The sequence below is a fragment of the Lactuca sativa genome, chromosome 3, assembly GCF_002870075.4.
Source record: "Lactuca sativa cultivar Salinas chromosome 3, Lsat_Salinas_v11, whole genome shotgun sequence".
NCBI classification, from domain to species: domain Eukaryota; kingdom Viridiplantae; phylum Streptophyta; class Magnoliopsida; order Asterales; family Asteraceae; genus Lactuca; species Lactuca sativa.
In genome coordinates, this window is record NC_056625.2 from 284314096 (window position 1) to 284333232 (window position 19137).

Below are 19137 nucleotides of genomic sequence, written 5' to 3' on the forward strand. Positions count from 1 at the left end.
CATACACATCTCTTCTGTTGAAGAAGTTATTAGGGTTTTCCGCATTGATTGATATTAATTGAGCCGTCATTCCTCATTGGCGTATCTCATTAATTGTTGATCTTGCCCTAACGATAAATTACAAGTCTGATCTCAAATAGGTTATCAATCAAACATCATCACAATGTCTATGGACGATTTGTAATCCAATCCAATCAACATCTCCAGCAGTATTGGATCAACAACAAGGATTCCAATCCTATATACTCAGGATTATGAAGTCTGGACGCACCACTTCGAAGATTATGTAATCGGTTCAGAAGATAATGGGTATTTGATCTGGGAAGCAATCACAGTTGGTCCGTTTGCTCACTCAAGCACTTCAAAAATTGTCAAAACTCAAAAGGAGTACAATTAGCTCGTGAATGATGTGAAAGACATTCCTCAAGACGAGAAAGAGAAATTTCAGTGCAACATTAAAGCCTTAAGAATTATTAGGTTTGCTTTACAATCGGACACGTTTCTATTGGTGAGTTCATGTGCTACAATGAAAGAGATATGGGATATGTTAAAGGAATTGTATTCTACTGATGAAGATCTGGAACATTCGATTCAAACTTTATTACGTTCTGAATTTGGTGATTTCAAACAGAAGCTGGAAGAGAAACTTATTCAGGCCTTTGATCGATTTAATCATCTTCTCAGTAAGATGATAAAGCATGGGATCGAAAGAAAGGTTATTGAGCAGAAGGTTTACCTTCATGAATGGTCTTAGACCCGAACGGATGGCAGTTGTGTCTACAGTGAAGGCACACGAACAATTGAAATCCTATTCTATGGTGAAGCTGGTGGGAATACTGAAGTCCCACAAAAGTGCCGTGTCAAAGGAAACAAATGTGGTTTCCAGCTTAGGTTCGTTAGCTCTTATCTCCAAAGTAAAAAGTGTTGTTGAAGAATAAGAAGAATTAGATCTTGCTGGATAAGATCTAACCGGTGAAGAGTATGCCCTGATGGTTTCCAATCCAAGAAAGTTTATCAAAAGAAAGTTCCCCGCCAACAAGAATCAAAGCTGGCAGGGAAGTTATAGTTCTGTAAAAGTGAAGGAGGAACCGAAAATGGGTTCAAAGCCTGAAGAATCTAAGAAGGAAATGAAGATTGGTGGTGATTCAGGATTTGATTGTCATTATTGCTGAGGCAAGAGTCACTTTGCCAAAGACTGCATGCTGAAGAAGAAATCTGAAAGACTTGTTGAAGACGATGAGGAAGCGAACCTCCTGAGATAATTGGAGGAGATCAAGAAAAAGAAATCAGCAGCTAACAATAACACCATGAGTGCTTTGATTGTACAGGATACAGGTGATAATGATGAATTTGGTGGAGTGCAGATGTGGTCCACAGATTCAGAGGACGAAGAAATAAGAAAGCCCACTCATCGAAAGGCTCTACTGGTGAAAGACGAAAAGGTTGAGGGAAGATGTTTGATAGTGACGGAAGGTGTGTCACAGATGCAAGGATACACAACAGATGGTGGACTGGATGACGAGAAGGAACGAGAGGAAAAATGTTTCGCTACGAAACCTGTCAGTGCAAAGATCAAAGAATGTGATGAGTTGATCAAGAAGGTACAAAATATTCTCAATTCTCTGAAAATTCCTATTGCTAACTATGAAAAGGAACTGAATGGACTAAAATCTAAATTTTCTAGATTAAGTAGTAGTCTTACCCAAACTCGTGTCACAAACTCTAACCTGACTGATCATATTAGCAGGATATCATCGAAGAGTGAGGAGAGGAGAATCAGGATTGAGCTGAAGGAGAATGAATTAATTAGGTCTGGGGATGAGTCAATCTATTTGCAACGAGACAATCTTAAGCTTTTAAAAAAAACGAAATGTTTTTGTTTGATTGCGAAAAGATTATATTTTAATATCACTCGGTTACATGTAATGACGTAATTTTTCAAAACAATTTTTCATTTTTAAAACATACTTTCATTCACACGATAATGATAAAAACATAATGTGTCCTCTTTAACATAACAAAACATGTCCCATGATCTCAATATCATAAACTCTATAAGTGTGTACGGATCATGCCGATGCCTTCCCGCGATCCTCGCTCGCACCTGAAACACATAACATAACAACTGTAAGCATAAATGCTTAGTGAGTTCTCCAAAATACCACATACCTCACATACGCCTTTCTAGGCCATGACTCTGTAGGATCTTCCAATCCATGTGTCTCAGGGGACGTCCGCTCCAAATCCCGGTAGACCTTCCGGTCCATATCATCTTGACCTTCCGGTCCTTACCATACGTAACATACATAGCACATACATAAATATCATCTTGACCTTCCAGTCCTTATCATACATAACATACATAGCACATACATATCACATAACCGCATATAGCACATAAATCATAGCATACAAGACCTTTCGGTCACACATAGGTACCCTTCCAGGTACAATATAATGAGAAGACTCACCTCAATGAAGTCGGATAAACTCTCGTGCTCAACATCCCGACCTAGCCTCCTCCTATTATTCAAATAACATTCCCGATCAATACTCTCCAATGATCTCATCTCTATAGACTGGGTAGAAGGCCATTCTACCCTTCCCTGAACTCTCCTGAATCAGTCTTGACCAGAGCCCTAAAGTCAACGAAAGTCAACGGTCAACTTTGACCCGACTCGTCGAGTGCACAAAGGTGACTCGGAGAGTCCAAGCGGGTCCTTTGAATTCTTTTAGACTCTCTTGGCTCGTCGAGTTTTTCTTCCACTCGACGAGTTACACCTGTCACGAATCGCAGGGCAACCCCGACTCGACTCGTCGAGTCCGCTCATGGACTCGGCGAGTTCATTACATGCTCACACTGAAATGAACTTCTAAGGTCAGATCTGTTCATCTAATCCATAGATCTAACCTTCCCATGCTCAATAAACACGAAAAGGTTCGAACTTGATACTCATGCAACGTCCAAATGACACTACTTGATGATTTAGCCCCAAATACAACATCCTAAGTCCATTTCGTCCATAACTCCTCATAAAGCAAGATGGAATAAGTTCTCTGGACCACTATGGATCTAGATCTGATATCTAAACATGATAAGGGGCCATATTCCCAACAAATCAACCCAATAAAGGGTATAGAAAATCCTAGATCCATGGATTCTTTAACAAAACAGAAAAAGGATCGATATGATACCTCAAGGATGATGTCCTTTGCTTGCAATCCACAAATAAGCATCCTCCTTGGCCTCCTCTAAGTGGAATCAACTTCTTCTTGCAAAACAATCCCATAAAGGTCCAATAATGGCTTCTTCTCTCTCACAAACGCTCAAGCACTATTAGGGTTTCTCTCAACGGTCTGGTAGCCGCAAATGGTGGATATAAGGGTCCTTAAATAGGTCTTAAATCCAAGAAATTACGGTTTCATTAAACAACGTGGACTCGCCGAGTCCACGTATGGACACACCGAGTCCTCCATTAAATCAGACCAACACATGCGCGATCCTACTCGGCGAACCTGAGAGCCGACTCGCCGAGTCCCTATCTAATATTCAATATAAATACTTAAAATGAGATACCTGGGAATCCGGATGTTACATTACATCATCATTGTGAAATAGGAAAGAAGATACATCGCATGATTTTACCCTTCCTTGAGTTGAAGGAGGATGAAGTTGATGCCGAAGCTTACAACTGTGAAAATGTTGTATCTTCTGATGAAATATCTCCTGCCTACAAAATTGGTCTTGACAAAATAGAATCCTACATAAAGTCAAAAGACCATAAGTACATGCTCAAAATATGTTGGAGAAAACGATAAACTGAAACTGAGAACCGAAACTGTATAGAAATTTGACTCGTTGAATGCCAAATTAAGTTCAGAAAATAAAATTGATGTGGAAAATGCATCTGAACTTAATGTGGATGATGACATGAGCGAAATCTCTGTAGAGGATGTGGTGGACTGTTCTGAATTTGTCAAGAGTGAACCCGAAACAAGTAAAAATCTCATTTCTGAAAACTCTATTGAGTTCGCTTGCTCATCGATAGACAAGACCAAAGTCGTCAAGGCAAACGTTGTTGTATATCAAAAGGTTCAAACCACTCCAAATCAAGTTTACACAGTTCAAGGAGTCACACCACAACAGAAAGTCGAACTGACAGCATTGGTAGAAGAAGATAATGCTAATGGATGTGATGAGTTTTTCTGGTCAGCATCGATAGATAATGTTGATGAAAGATAAGGTCTATCTCAGAAAAAATCATGGAGAGTGAAGAGTAGGTATGTGGCAGAACCAGTTAATGAACCTACATGAAATGATGTGCCAAGTACAAGTGACACCAAAACATCTTCAAGCGAACCAGTGATGGTATCTAGTGAGACATGTTCATCAAAGAGCGAAAGACATGCTCAAGTACCGAAGAAAAAGACCAATATTCATAAAAATCCAAAACAGGTGGCAGAACGAAAGCACCAACGTAACCTGAGATACAAGAAGAATCTCTCAGAAAGAAAACAGTTTTGGCGATCCCAGAATCCTTATTACGTTAGGTATGAAAAGACAAATAAGTCACGAGGAGAACTAAGAGCCAACCGAAAAGAGAGTTTTGGGCATCAGGTGTTGCACAACCGAAATGGTAACTTCGGTCCTCATTGCAATAGCAACCGAAAGGAAGGTTTCGGTCTTCAACATGTAAGCAACTGAAAGGATGGATTCGGTAAAATTTAATTATCAGAAGAACGGAAGGGATGAAAGTTTTCATTCTCAACCAAGGAAGAGAAATAATCGACGATCTAATCTTGCTTCTAAACCTTATTTTTCTCATTATTATTCTAATTCTCATTCTTCTAAAGATTCAAAGGGGAAAAGGAAATTTCCAGAAGACGATAGATGCCCGAAAGAGACCCAAAAGCATGCAGACATCAAACTCACAAATCCTACATCTAAATCAAATGAGTCCAAGTCAAATAAAATCAATGTTTTTACAATAAAAAGAAAAGATGAAACAACACTTATAAAACGAACTTATCTAGTTGATGTTTCTATTACTATTCCCTGTCCTATAAAAGGCTCACAAGGACCCAAGAAACTTTGGGTTCCTAAATTTGCTTGATATTTTGCAGGTTATTTGTGACGAGCAGTTCGACGAAGAATGGTACATTGATAGTGGCTGCTCGCGTCACATGACAGGAAAGAGGGAAGAACTGAGGAAGTTTCGGTCTATCAAGGATGGTAGAACGGTGAAATATGGCAATAATTCGCTTAGAACTATCAAAGGCTATGGAATGATTACAAATCGCGACTTCTCGATCAGAAAGGTAGCATATGTTGAAGGATTGCAGCACAACCTCATCAGTGTCTCACAGCTGCTGGTTGGCACCAGATTGAAGTTCTCCTTTGATGACGAAGGCTCAGAGATTTTCAAAAATAATTCAAATAATATTTTGTTGAATTCGAAGAGAAAGGGAGAAATGTACCTTTTAAATCCCAATCCAATTCGAGGGAAACAAGTTGTTTGCTTGCTAACGAAGGCACACTCAGATGAAAGCTGGTTATGGCATCGAAGGCTCTCTCATCTCAATTTCAAAGACATCAACAAGTTGGTAGTTGGAGATCACGTTCGAGGTCTTCCAGTTCTCAAATTTGATAAAGAACATCTATGTGCAGCTTGTGAAATGGGAAAGCAAAGTTGACAGAGTTATCCTTCTATTATCAACACAAAGGTGATAGAACCACTAGAGCTACTACACATCGATCGGTGTGGTCCTTCCTCTATTGAAAGCATTGGTGGAAACAAGTACATACTTGTTGTCATAGACGATTTCTCTCGCTTCACATGGGTATTTTTCTTGAAGCAAAAATCAGAGGCAACTCCCAAGCTCAAACTCTTCATAAAGCAAGTAGAGGTTCAACTATGAAAAATGGTTCGTAATGTGAGAAGCGACAATGGCTTGGAATTCAAGAACAAGGATTTTGAAGATTTTCTAGCTGAGAAGGGAACAACTCACAATTTTTCTGCTCCATATACTCCACAACAGAATGGAATCGTCGAAAGGCGAAATCGTTCTCTGTACGAAGCAGCTCGAACTATGCTGAGCTTCGCTTCCTTGCCTTTATATTTCTGGGCCGATGCTATTGTTGCTGCTTGTTAAACTCAAAATAGATCGTATCTGAACAATCGCTTCTCAATCACTCCTTATAAGATGTTGAACAACCGCAAGCCTAATTTCAAGTTCTTTCACGTGTTTGGTTCAAGATGCTTCATCTTCAACTCAAAGGAGAATCGAAACAAGTTTGATGCTAAGGCCGATGAAGGGATCTTTCTGGGATACTTGTTGAACTCAAAAGCATATAGAGTTCTGAATAAACGTTCAAAGAAGATTGAAGAAACATACTATGTCACTTTCGATGACAGTTATGTCAAGAAGTTGAAGACAACTGAAGATGCAATGCATGAAATCTTTCCAAAGTCTGGTCAAGTCACAATACCGATTTCAAATCTTTTCGAGCAATATATGCTACTCTTCGATGAACCAGAAAAAGCCATTGATTCTCAATCCAAGGCTAAAGATAACCAAGTCGACAATTTGAAACAAATTATTGACGATGCTGCAAAGAAGATGGCAGATGAACAACCGAAGGCAACTGAAAGGCCAGATTCAAGCGAACCGTCAACTGATAGTCCTTATATCCAGGGGGAGGGTTCCTCTCTACCAAATAATGAAGGTTCATCATTCCAGTGGGGGAATCCATCATCACCGTCATCAAGTTCAACCGAAAGTCCAAACGAAGGGGAGCATTCTGATCCAGAAATTGAACTCGTGTCATCATTCGAGGGGGAGAATATGAATGCTAATGATGATGATACACAATCAGAATTTGAAGAAGAAATCAATGCAGAACTGTATCCCTCTTGTGATCTAAATTACCCTCCTCTCATTAAATGGACCAAAGACCATCCTCACAGTCAAATTATTGGAGAATCCTTTGAAAAGGTCTTAACTCGATCACAGCTGAAAATGAAGCAAGCTGCATTATTCTCTCAAGTAGAATTTTGCATGTTCAACTCTTTCGTCTCTAAAGTTGAACCAAAGACAATAAATACAACTCTTGATCATTCCGAATGGGTTCAAGCCATGCAAGACGAGCTGAACGAGTTTGAAAGAAACAAAGTATGGCGACTAATTCCAACTCCAAAGGATGCTTCGGTCGTTGGTCTCAAATGGGTATTCAAGAATAAGATGGACAAGGAAGGGAATGTGATTCGCAACAAGGATCAGTTGGTTGTGAAAGGATACTGTCAAGAAGAAGAGATAGATTATGAAGAGACCTTCGCTCCAGTTGCATGATTAGATTCAGTTCGAATCTTTCTTGATTATGTTGCACACAAGAATTTTGAAGTCTATCAAATGGACGTGAAGTGTGCATTTCTTAATAGAGAACTTGAAGAAACGGTGTACGTTGAGCAACCGCCAGGTTTCATGAACGAGAAGCATCCAGATCACTGCTATATTCTGGACAAAGCAGTATATGGCCTGAAGCAGCCTCCCAGAGCATGGTATGAAACCCTTATTCGATTCTTGAAAATGTCTAAATTTAAACAAGGTTCGGTTGACCCAACATTCTTTCATAAGAAAGAAGGTAACCACCTTATGATAGTCCAAATTTATGTTGATGACATCATCTTTGGCTCGACGAATCCTAGCCTAACAGCTGAATTCAGGAAGTTGATGGAAACTAAATTTGAGATGAGCTCAATGGATCTGATTAACTTTTTCCTTGGCTTGAATATTAGACAGGGACCCAAAGGCATATTTATCAATCAGGAGGCGTACACAAAGACATTTCTTGCCAAGTTTGGCATGATGGGAGACTCAAAAGTGAAAGTTCCTATGGCATTTGGAACTAAGCTTACACCATCGTTGGAGAAACCAGCTGCTGACATGACGCTTTATCGTCAGATGATTGGGTCACTAATGTATCTCACAGCCAGCAGGCCAGACATCATGTTCTCAGCCTGTTATTGTGCCCGATTCCAAGCTAACCCATGCGAACCTCACATGATAGCAGTGAAGAACATCTTTCGCTATCTGAAGTGAACCTCCTCTCTCGGTCTATGGTATCCAGCCAACTCAGGATTTTTTGTCCAAGCAATCTCAGATGCTGATCTAGGGGGTTGTGGATTAGATCGTAAGAGCACTACTGGAGGATACAAATTTCTTGATGGCAAATTAGTAAGCTGGAAATCAAAGAAACAAACCTGTGTTTCTCTCTCCACAACTGAAGCTGAATATATTGCTGCCGCATCATGCACATCTCAAGTTATTTGGATACAAACTCAGCTTAGAGACTATGGGCTGAACATGAAGAAAATCCCAATATATTGAGATTCAGAAAATGCAATTAGGATTTGTCATAACCCAGTGCAACACTCAAAGACAAAGCACATCGCACTGCAGTATCAATTCATCAAAGATCATGTGGAAGATGGTAACGTAGAAATTCACTTCGTCAGAACCACTGATCAATTAGCAGACATTTTTACTAAGGCCTTACCTGAAGCAAGTTTTAATAGGATCCTATAAGGCCTAGGAATGATGGAAGCCAAATCAGTACCAAAATCGCCCTCGCTTCATTAAAGGTTAGAAGCGAAATAGAGCGAACGCTCGGTCTATTTCGGGTTCGGTTTACCTAGGAACCGAAATGAAACGAACGCTCGGTCTATTTCGGGTTCGGTTCTACTGAACTTGGTTCACTTTATACTTCTCAAAAGGAATTTTGGTTGTATTCTTTTGTACACTCTTTATGTTTTTCTTTTCATTTTTTTATTTTATTTTATTTTTCTTTTCATAAAATCCAAAAATAATTTTCTTTTTGTTTTTATTTCTTTTTCTTAAGAAATTTCTCACAAAATACAAAAATATTTTTCCTTTTATTTCACTTTACTCTTGTTTTTCTATGTATAAAAGGTACTCTCGATGATGAAGCTGAAACATGTATAAATTCTTTTCTATGAAATAGTTAAGTGTCCCTAGATGCATGCTGCTGCATGTTGACCAAAGCCTCTAAAAGATTTTGAGTGAAGCCTTAATAATGTGATATATACAAATCACATTTTCCCAATTAGGCTGTTACTTTCACTCTAATCATGAGCTACCTTACTATTCTCATATTGAACTTAGAGTTTTCTGCTCGGTCATCTCTTATAGCAGAGGTACATTTGGCTCCTTAACCACCTATACTATTCTTCTCCATCTCACTTCACATCATTATCGTAACCCTTGAGACTCTCAACACTTACCACTGAGGTTTATGGTTACACAACATCTGCATTTATGATCTTAGTTTCGTGCTACTACGTACTAAGTGAAACCCCAAAATTCAATACCAATAATGAATTGACGGTGAACAATTAATATGTTCTAGTTTTCACCAAGGAATTAACGAAACCACTCTATGTGGAGTCACCATGAAATCTCTTTTCATTTTGAGAGATCCTTTTGAAATTTTCTATTACCAAGGCTTTTCTTCCCCAAGGGTTCGGTTTTAAATATTTTTTTTTAGATTTCTTATTGAAAATTCAACAAGTCACTGAATATGTATCAAACCTACTTGTTCAACAGGTGACATTGGTCTCACAAGTACTTCATTCTCTTTTGGTCTTATATCAAGAACCGAAACTTGAATTGAAGCGAAAGCCACCCTTAGAAGCCTTATATCTAAAAGAGGCCTTTCACTACTTCTTCAAAAGTACTTGATCGTATTTTAACGGGAAACCACACAGACACTTTGAAGTATCTTTTGACTTGAAAGGAAGAGATTCATGTCCAGGATCTACTGTTTTATGTCTTAATCGACATCACAATATCCCACAAAGTTTGATTTATTTCCTTATCATTCACACTCTATGCATGAAAATCTTTGATTTTCCAAAAGTCTGGTTCTATTTTGTATGAGCTATTTTTCATATAGCTTGGGGTCTAAAGGTGTTATGATAATTCTTAAATGAAATAATCAGGGTAACAATGTCATTATATTTATGTTGGTGACATTTCAGATAAAGCACAATGGATGAGTCAGCAGTTATCCAATCGTTTCGTCGATTTGAAAAAGGTACTTTATATGGAAAGGCGCGTAAAAAGTGAAACAGTTTTTCTCTCTCATGCGTCATCATCAAGGTTGCCAACTGTCTAATCCCCATTGCATCAGGAGCCGTTTCACAAAAGACAAGATTTTAGGTGGATCTTTCTCTATCACAAAAGACATGTAGGGTTTCTCACGATCAATTTTACTCTTTTACCGCTCTCAAATCTTCTAAAAGCAAAAGGCGATTTCTCTCACTATTCATCATCTTCTTCTCAAGCTTCATCCATGACGGAATCCTCTTCTGTTCAAGATACCTCTGTTCATTCCAACCTTCTGACCATCAAGCCTCAACAAAACCTCGTCATTGACCTTACGCCATTCATCTATGAACCCTACATGTTGTACGTGGTGGAATGCCTCAACTACTCTCCACTTGTCGATGCTCTTACAAAGGTGGAAGTTGTCCCCATGTCTTGCCTCTCTCATATCTACTCAACTGCTTACTATGACAAGGTTGCTGAGAGGATTCACTTTGACATTCACAACGAGAAGACCTCGATTTCCAAGAATCGCTTATGCGCCCTACTTGGTCTTGCTCACGAGCCCACTCTGGTAAACCCTGACTCCATCACCACTGGTCAACTGTTCTCGATGTTCTACCAAATGGGGTACACTGAAACCCTAACTACTATCACGAAGTTCAAGAAATCCTGCCTTCGCCCATAATGGAACGACCTCTTTACTCTCTTGTTCAAGGGCCTCTCAAAGTGAAGCGTTGAATCAGATGGGGAAAGCAAGTCATTTATGACTATGCTTTATGGGTTGTACAATGGGGTACATCTGGACTTTCGGGCGGTCGTATGGCAACAGCTTTTTCAGAGTTTATACTCCTCTTCTCGCCATTCTGAAATTTCATGTGGCAGGTACTGGTCGATTATCACAAAGTGGGCGATGGATCGTCTTCATGTACCGATCATGGCAGACTCACCTCTCTCATCCGTCACCACATTCCATACAACAAAGATTCTCATCACTGATCCGTCCAAGTTTTTCTTCATAGATCGATTCCAGAAGCCATGTATGCATGTGTGTCTGAGGCAAGTAATGTCCTTCAAGAATACAAGAATCTTCCAGCTTCGGGCCCAAGGGAGCTCACACCTGCTATGATTCGCTCCATAGAGGAAGCAGATAAGTCGGCAAAGAGGGGTAAGAAACAAGAAAAGCAAAAGGAAGTGAGGGTTATCAAAGCAGCTAAGGGGCAAAATCCACGGAAGCAAAAGTCTGACAAGGCAGCTCCTTCCTAGCCTAAGCAGAAGAAAACCAAAAAGCCAGCTCGGAGGCTTATCCTTCAATCTTCTAGTGATTCCGATTCTAAGTATCTTCCTACAGGCAACAAACAACCTACTCCTACTTCATCCGAGAGTGAAAACTCTAACGAGGAGGTTTCGGTTCGTGGTGATACTCCACCTAGATCACCTACACCCGAGGTACTTGTTCGCTCCCCAGTACCTTCTTCTCCACCTGCTTCTATTCCTATTTCCTTACCAACAACCTTCCTAGTTATCACATCCCAACCCACCTCTACCATTCCCATTCCTACTCTTCTACTTCATAAAGCAACAACAACAACAACCACTGGAGTACCAACCAACGTATCTGATACGGGGGTTTGGTCTTCAGTCCTAGAAACAACCAAACCACTATATCCCACACCTTCAACCAAAACCAATACTACCCTATGCGGTGAAGACATGGAATTTGATTCTTTCTACTACAGCCCCTACCGTGTTTAAAGTGATGAAGATGATGACGCTCCTATTACCAAAAATCACATTAAGGAGCGGCATGCCAAACTCGACACTCTCATAGCCTCTTCTTCATCTCATCATCCTTATTCTGAAGCTGCAATTCAGACTATGCTTGACTCGTTTTTCAAGGCTCACGATGCTTCCATCTTTAATGCCACAACAGCTATTACCGCTTCAACCAAAGTTTGCACAGACGCGACCGAAAAAGTTGATAAACTAATTCAAGATGCTAACATTTTTCTTGAGTCCTTACAGGGAGTAGCTGAGTTGAACGATTCTAAAGTGACCAACTCAATCACCAAGCTCGAAGAAGCATTTGCTGCTGAGAAGCAAAACTTTGTCACTCTTCGCCAAGATATTCAAAAGGACAATGCCGCTCTTTTATCCTCTCTCAATGACCGTTTCACGAAGTTTCAAGCTGATCTAGCCATGGAGAACTCAGTCATGGATGAGCTTGCTCTCAAGACTACTCAGCTAAAAACCAAAAAACTCCAACTTTCTCAGGCAAAAAACAAGGTCAATCAACTTTGCTTTGAAAGGGTTGTCGTCAAAAGTCGTGTCTCGGACGTACATGCCATTCTATCGAACATCCTGGAGTCTCACGATCCTATTCTGACTATCTCAGTTCAACGCCATCTTGCTGAAAAATTCCGTCCTACCCTTGGGATGTTGAGTCGCATTAAAGGTGTTTCACAGATGGTGGTCCCTCCGAAACAAGGAGGAGAAGGACTAACATATAAGTCTCAACCTCCTCCTACTTCCCATCCAGAACAAAAGAAGACTGAGCATTCTTCAGGTTTGGCTTTAAGGCTAAAGGCAAGGGTATTATGGATGACAGTGACGAGGAAGAGGAGACAATCACTGAGGCTTTGAAGTGAAAGGCAAGGGAAAGGGAAATCGTTCTCAACGCCAAGATTGTAAAAGAAGCTGAAGAGAAAGAAAGAAGATTAAAGGAGGCTCAGGATCTCCTAGAAAGCAAGAAACCCCTCTTTCCCTTTTGGACTCTAGAGAAGTTGATCAAAGAAGCCATTGATTCCCCTAGAACTTATTGGCTTGAGCCAGTGGTGTCTTTGGACTGTGAAAACACAAAGGACTCTCAATTTTATATGCCTATCACCCGAAAGGCGTTTATGTTTCACTGCTTTCTTCCCATTGCAGAAGTCCCACATCCAGACCTAAAGGTTGATCGTGAGCTCATTGATTACTACTTGGAGTTCACTCAATCTCAATATCTCACTTGGAGCGCTCAGAAAATCATCACAGTTCGGGTCCTTAAGCCTCAAGTAGCACGGAAATACATCAACGTCAAGTTTAAAGTTACTAGAGGTTCGGCTTTGTCTGAGCATACCTTCTCTCTTGCTGACCTACCCAATCTTAATCCTCATGATTGGATTGTCCTGCACAACATTCTACTCTCCAACCCAGTTGAGTATGAGCCAATTATTGACCATCTTAAAACATTGCTAGTCTGCTACATTCTGGAGGTAGCTAAGATGGATCAAGAGATCGCTTCGGTTCTTAGGAAGAAGCCCACTATTTTTCCTGTTGGTTCTGCAAGTGATGTCAACAAGGTGAAGATAGGAAAGATTGATTCGGTGTTAAACTCTGTGATGTTCACCAAACAGGATTGTAAGAAATGCCTGTTCGCTTTAACTGATAAACATCTCTTTACTACTTCGTGCTTGGAGTATGTACTAGGAATTATTCACAGATGCAAGCAAAACAGTGAAAGCGACAAGAAGTACTTCACAAATATGATAAGATGGTATATCCACTTTTTCCATGTTCTTCTTGCTGTGATTCCATGTCTGTTCATGGTGGTGAAGCGAACTGGTGCTAATCAACCGAAGTGAATGTCTCGCCCCAATTGACGCAAAGGGGGAGATCATTGGGATCATGATGTTGCATCTTGGGCTCGTTCCTTTTGGTCAGGTTTTGTAACCGGTTTGGGCATATCCAACCGTGCATTATTTTATTATAGGGTTTTAGTATTTAAGGTGCATGCATGCATCCTTTTTTAGTAACGCTTTTGATTATTCTCATTATTGTATTGTAAACCCTAGCTCGCCTCTATAGTGGAAGTTCTTAATCGAGCTCTGCTGAGGCATGACTACGTTTGAATCATAAGCATTATATTGATTCTATATTGTGTTCATTGTCTTGTTTGATTTAATAGTTTGTTCTTTATTAATATATCTGTGAAAGATCTAAACGATCAAGAGATTTCATCTCATCAAAAACATTCTAAGTATTTTAGATAAATGATAAATATGATCAAACATAGATGTACATAATTACTTTTGCATAATGGATTTGTGAGTATCAAATAATAGATACCATATTTTTTTTAAAGTCACATCATCTCATTAGCTGGTACCCGTGAAAATAAAAATAAATTCAATTTAGATAGACATGGTTTATGTGATATTATTTTAATGAAATATATATATATATATATATATATATATATATATATATATATATATATATATATATATATATATATATAGGTTGTATGTGAATTTGTAATTGTCATGTTTTTTTTATATTTTACATTTTATTTATATCTTATCGTTTTTAATGAATTTGAAAACTATGTTTTGATACATGTTTTTTTATTTAATATTATACTTAAATTTTTAATATTTTGAATTTATTTTAAACTAGATCGAGGAAAAAAATATTATAGAAAGTAACTTTAATAAACTTTTTTTAGTTAATTTGACATTCTTATTTAGATCTTACATTTAAAATTTTTAACTATTTAGAAAAAATAGGTTTTGATTATATTATAAAAATTATGTTTTGTGTTAAGAGAAAAACTGAGAAGAGCACTTGTACAAAAGTTAGTAATAACAAACAAGAAAGACCCATGAAAGATAGATATAATATATGGTTGCGGTACATTGACTGCGTTACACAGAAGGTTCCAAAACCATCTATTATCAATATCTTTCAGTTTAAACCGCAATGGAGACCAGGAAGGTCTGCGGTGCCTGTCAATCCTAGAAGAATTTAGGGTCCGGATTCATCATTCCCAACATTTGTAAGAGCACATTGAGTTTTGTAGAGTCAAGTGCTTTTGTAAATACATCAGCAATCTCTTCATGAGTAGGGACAAAGATGAGTTCAATATTACCTTTCAGAATTTGGTCTTTGATGAAGTGATACTGTAGTTCAATATGTTTAGTCTTGGAGTGTTGAATAGGATTATGAGAAATCGCTCTGGCACTTTCAGAGTCACAATAGATTGGTATCTGCAGCATTCTGTATCCGTAGGCTAACAGTTGTGCCTTCATCCAAAGGACTTGGGAACAGCAGCTGGTTGCGGCCACGTATTCTGCTTCTGTGATAGATGATGAAACACAACTTTGTTTTCTTGAGGACCAGCTGACAAGTCTACCTCCTAAAAATTGACATCCACCAGATGTATTTTTTCGATCAAGTTTGCATCCGGCATGATCCGCATCAGTAAACGCTTGAACACTAAAGTCATTGCCTGCTGGGTACCATAGACCAAGAGATTTGCTTCCTTTTAGGTACCAGAGAATTTGTTTGGCTGCGGTCATATGTGATACTTTTGGGTCAGCCTGATACCTTGCACATACACCAGTTGCAAAGACAATGTATGGTCGGCTTGCGGTGAGACACATTAAAGAGTCAATGATACCTCTATAAGTCTTGTGATCCACAGATTCGCCAGAAGGATTATCAAAGATCTTATATCCGAAGGCCATAGGAACCTTAGCCGAGGAGCAGTTGTCCATAGAGTATTTCTTCAAAACTTCAGTGGTGTATTTCTCTTGATGAATGAATATACCTTGTTGAATTTGTTTGACATTGAGACCGAAAAAGAAGTTAATCTCTCTATTCATGCTCATTTGAAATTTGTTTGTCATGAGCTTAGCAAATTCATCCACCATTCCTTGATTCGACGATCCGAAGATGATATCATCCACATATATTTGTACAAGCATAAGGTGAGAATCGTTTTCTTTTCTAAATAGCGTGGAATCAATCACTCCTCTTTTGTAGCCTAAAGAGACTAGGAATTCAGAAAGAGTCTCATACCAAGCTCGAGGAGCTTGCTTCAGACCGTAGACTGCCTTTTGAAGCTTGTAGCAGTGATCAGGGAACTCGATACTTTCAAAGTCGGGAGGTTGTTGAAGATAAACCTCTTCTTTCAATTCCCCATTGAGAAAAGCGCTCTTAACGTCCATTTGGTGTATTTTGATGTTTTTGTGGGAAGCACATGCTAAGAAGATTCGGATTGCTTCCATTCTAGCCACTGGAGCATATGTTTCATCGTAGTCAATGCCTTCCAGTTGACTATAGCCTTTAGCAACTAGTCTTGCCTTATTTCTAATAACCGCACCAGATTCATCTAGCTTGTTCTTGAACACCCATCTTGTACCGACAATAGTATGGCCTTGTGGAATGGGAAAAAGTTGCCACACTTTGTTTCTTTCAAATTCTTCCAGTTCTTTTTGCATTGTAGAAATCCAATCTGGTTCCAATAATTCTTCGTTGATAGATTGAGGCTCGACTGCGGACATAAATGCTGCATAGTGACAATGATCAGATAAATCTTTGGTAGATCGAGTTTGGATACTTGCGGATGGGTTGCCAATAATTTGACCTGGTGGGTGATCCTTCGTCCATACATGTAGACGAGCCAACAGATGATCAGCAGCTGCGGTAGAAGGAATGTTTTCAATATCAGAGGTTGCTTCGGATGGGGAAGGAAGTTCCCCCTGGATTTGTGAACAGCCTGTGGAATCATCTTGACTTATTGGAGCGAGAATGACATTTTCTTGAGTAGTTTGGAGAGGTTCCCCCTAGATTGCTGAAGGGAGTTCCTTTGGAACCTGAGAAGGTTCCCCCTGGACTGCTGATGGGAGAGAAATGATCCTTGAGTCAGTTCGAGTGTCAATATTCTCTATGATTTCATCATCTGAATCCAAAGATACGTTTGATGGAAGTGATTTTCCGAGAATGGGAGCTTGAGCATCATCAAGTACTGGAACCTCGATGGTTGTAGTATGAACCGGAGTAGAGCTTTCCCTCTCAACCGGAGAGGTGAAAGTATTGAGAGATGCTACTTCAGATAGAGATGGGCCAGAAACATCAGCGTGTTGTTGTTGAGCAGTTGGAGATACAAGAACTTCGGATAGTTTTGCCGTTTCAACAGGGTCAAAAAGATCATCATAATTTACTTCGACCAGGTTTAGAGGACCTGAAGAAGCAGGAATGTCACTTTCCATGATGGCAGTGGTTTTAGTAGATGGAGGGGTGTTGCGGATGTAAGAGTCGTCGAACTTCACATCAAAACTTTCAATGATTAGCCTTGTACGTCTGATGAGAACCGATACGCAACCTTATTTGTGGAGTAACCGAGAAAGATTCCTTCATCAGACTTCGGTGCAAATTTGTTAAGCTGATCTCTGTTGTTGATCACAAAACATATACACCTAAAAATGTGAAAGAAATGAACATTTGGCTTTTGGTTGTTGAGACCCTCATATGGTGTCTTGTTGAGGCGTTTGCACACAATGCTTCGGTTCTGAATGAAGCATGCGGTTGCTACAACTTCAACCCATAAGTAAAGAGGAAGATGTTCGAAGTTGAGCAAGGATATGGCTGCTTCAACAAGGGTGTGGTTCCTTCGCTCTACTACACCATGTTGTTGAGGTGTATACGAAGCTGAAAAGTTATGAGATATACCTGTTGACACCAAGAAGTTTTTAAGAGGATGATTAGTGAATTCAGTGTCATTGTCACTGTGGATGCGTCTTACAGGAAGCTTGATCTGGAGTTCTATTTCTTTGATGAAATTTATTAGAATCTGCGGTGTTTCGCATTTGAGTCTGAGAAAGTATACCTAAGTGAAGTGAGTGAAGTCATTAACTATAATCAGTATATATTTTTTTGATGGAGACTGGCTACGGTTGATGGACCGCAGAGATCAATGTGGAGAAGTTCAAGTGGTTCGGATATAGTGGAGTCAATCACCATAGGGTGACTTGCTTTTGACTGCTTTCCATATTCACAAGCAGGACATAGAGTGTCATTGTTGAACTTGAGAATGGGTAGACCGCTGACCAATTCTTCAGTGACTAAGGTGTCGATGTATTTGAAGTTGAGATGAGCGAGCTTGTGGTGCCATAACCAGCTAACTTTGGATACGGCTTTTGAGAGAAAGCACAATTGCGGTTTACCAATGTTGAGAGAGACATCCAGAGGATACATGGTGCCTTCGGATCGTGACTTGATTAAGCAAGTGCTTCTATCACTCGTCATGATGTAACAGAATTGATCATCAAACTCCACTCGATGGCCTGCCTTACATAGTTGGCCAACACTGATGAGATTGTGTTTAAGGCTTTCTACATAGGCAACCTTCTGTATTGAGAAGTTCCCCGTAGTGAGTACACCGTAACCTCGGATAATGGCATTCAGATTGTTGCCGAATGTAACATTTCCACCATTACATATAGGCCTGAAATCCTGAAGGTATTCTAACCTTTCAGTCATTTGCAAGGAGCAGGCACTATCAATCAACCATTCTTATTATTGATCCTCCTTAGACAAAGCCTCCAGAAATTAAGTGGTTAATTTGGGCACCCAAGCGAGTTTGGAGCCCGGAGTCACATACGATGTATTAATCGATGCATGATGTGAGGTGGCAGGGACAGGTTTTAAGTCAACTTTCAAGCCTAGTCCTGAGTGTTTGAGATTTTTTGGAGTTTTGTGAGATTGTGGATAGTTACGAGTCTTTTAAGAATGATGAGATTTGTCATGAGAGAAGATCTTTTGACACTGACATTGAAACTTGAACTTTTTGTCATTTCCCCTGACATTTGACTTAGTCTGAGGTTTTGAAGAGAAAGTATGCTTTTGTCCAATCCGAGGATTGTGAGATTTGACCTTTTTGTTTGTATGTTTTGAAAAGGTGTTTTTTGCAGGTCTTGCAGGAGTGTAGACACGTGCATGGCTTTTGTGAGGTGATTTCTTAAACTCTTGAGGTGACCTTTTGGGTGTCAGAGTTGGCAAAATTCCTTTCCATTTTTGAGTTTTTGAAAGTGACATTGGAAGGGTTTGAGTAGGTAGAATACCTTTCCATTTTGGATTGTCTAAAGAATAGACCTGAAAACCATTTGATCGAAAAGACCTATCCTTAGAGTCAGATGATTTTTGAGTAGTGTCAGAAACAGTGAACTCCTTCCTTTTTGTTTTCTTGGA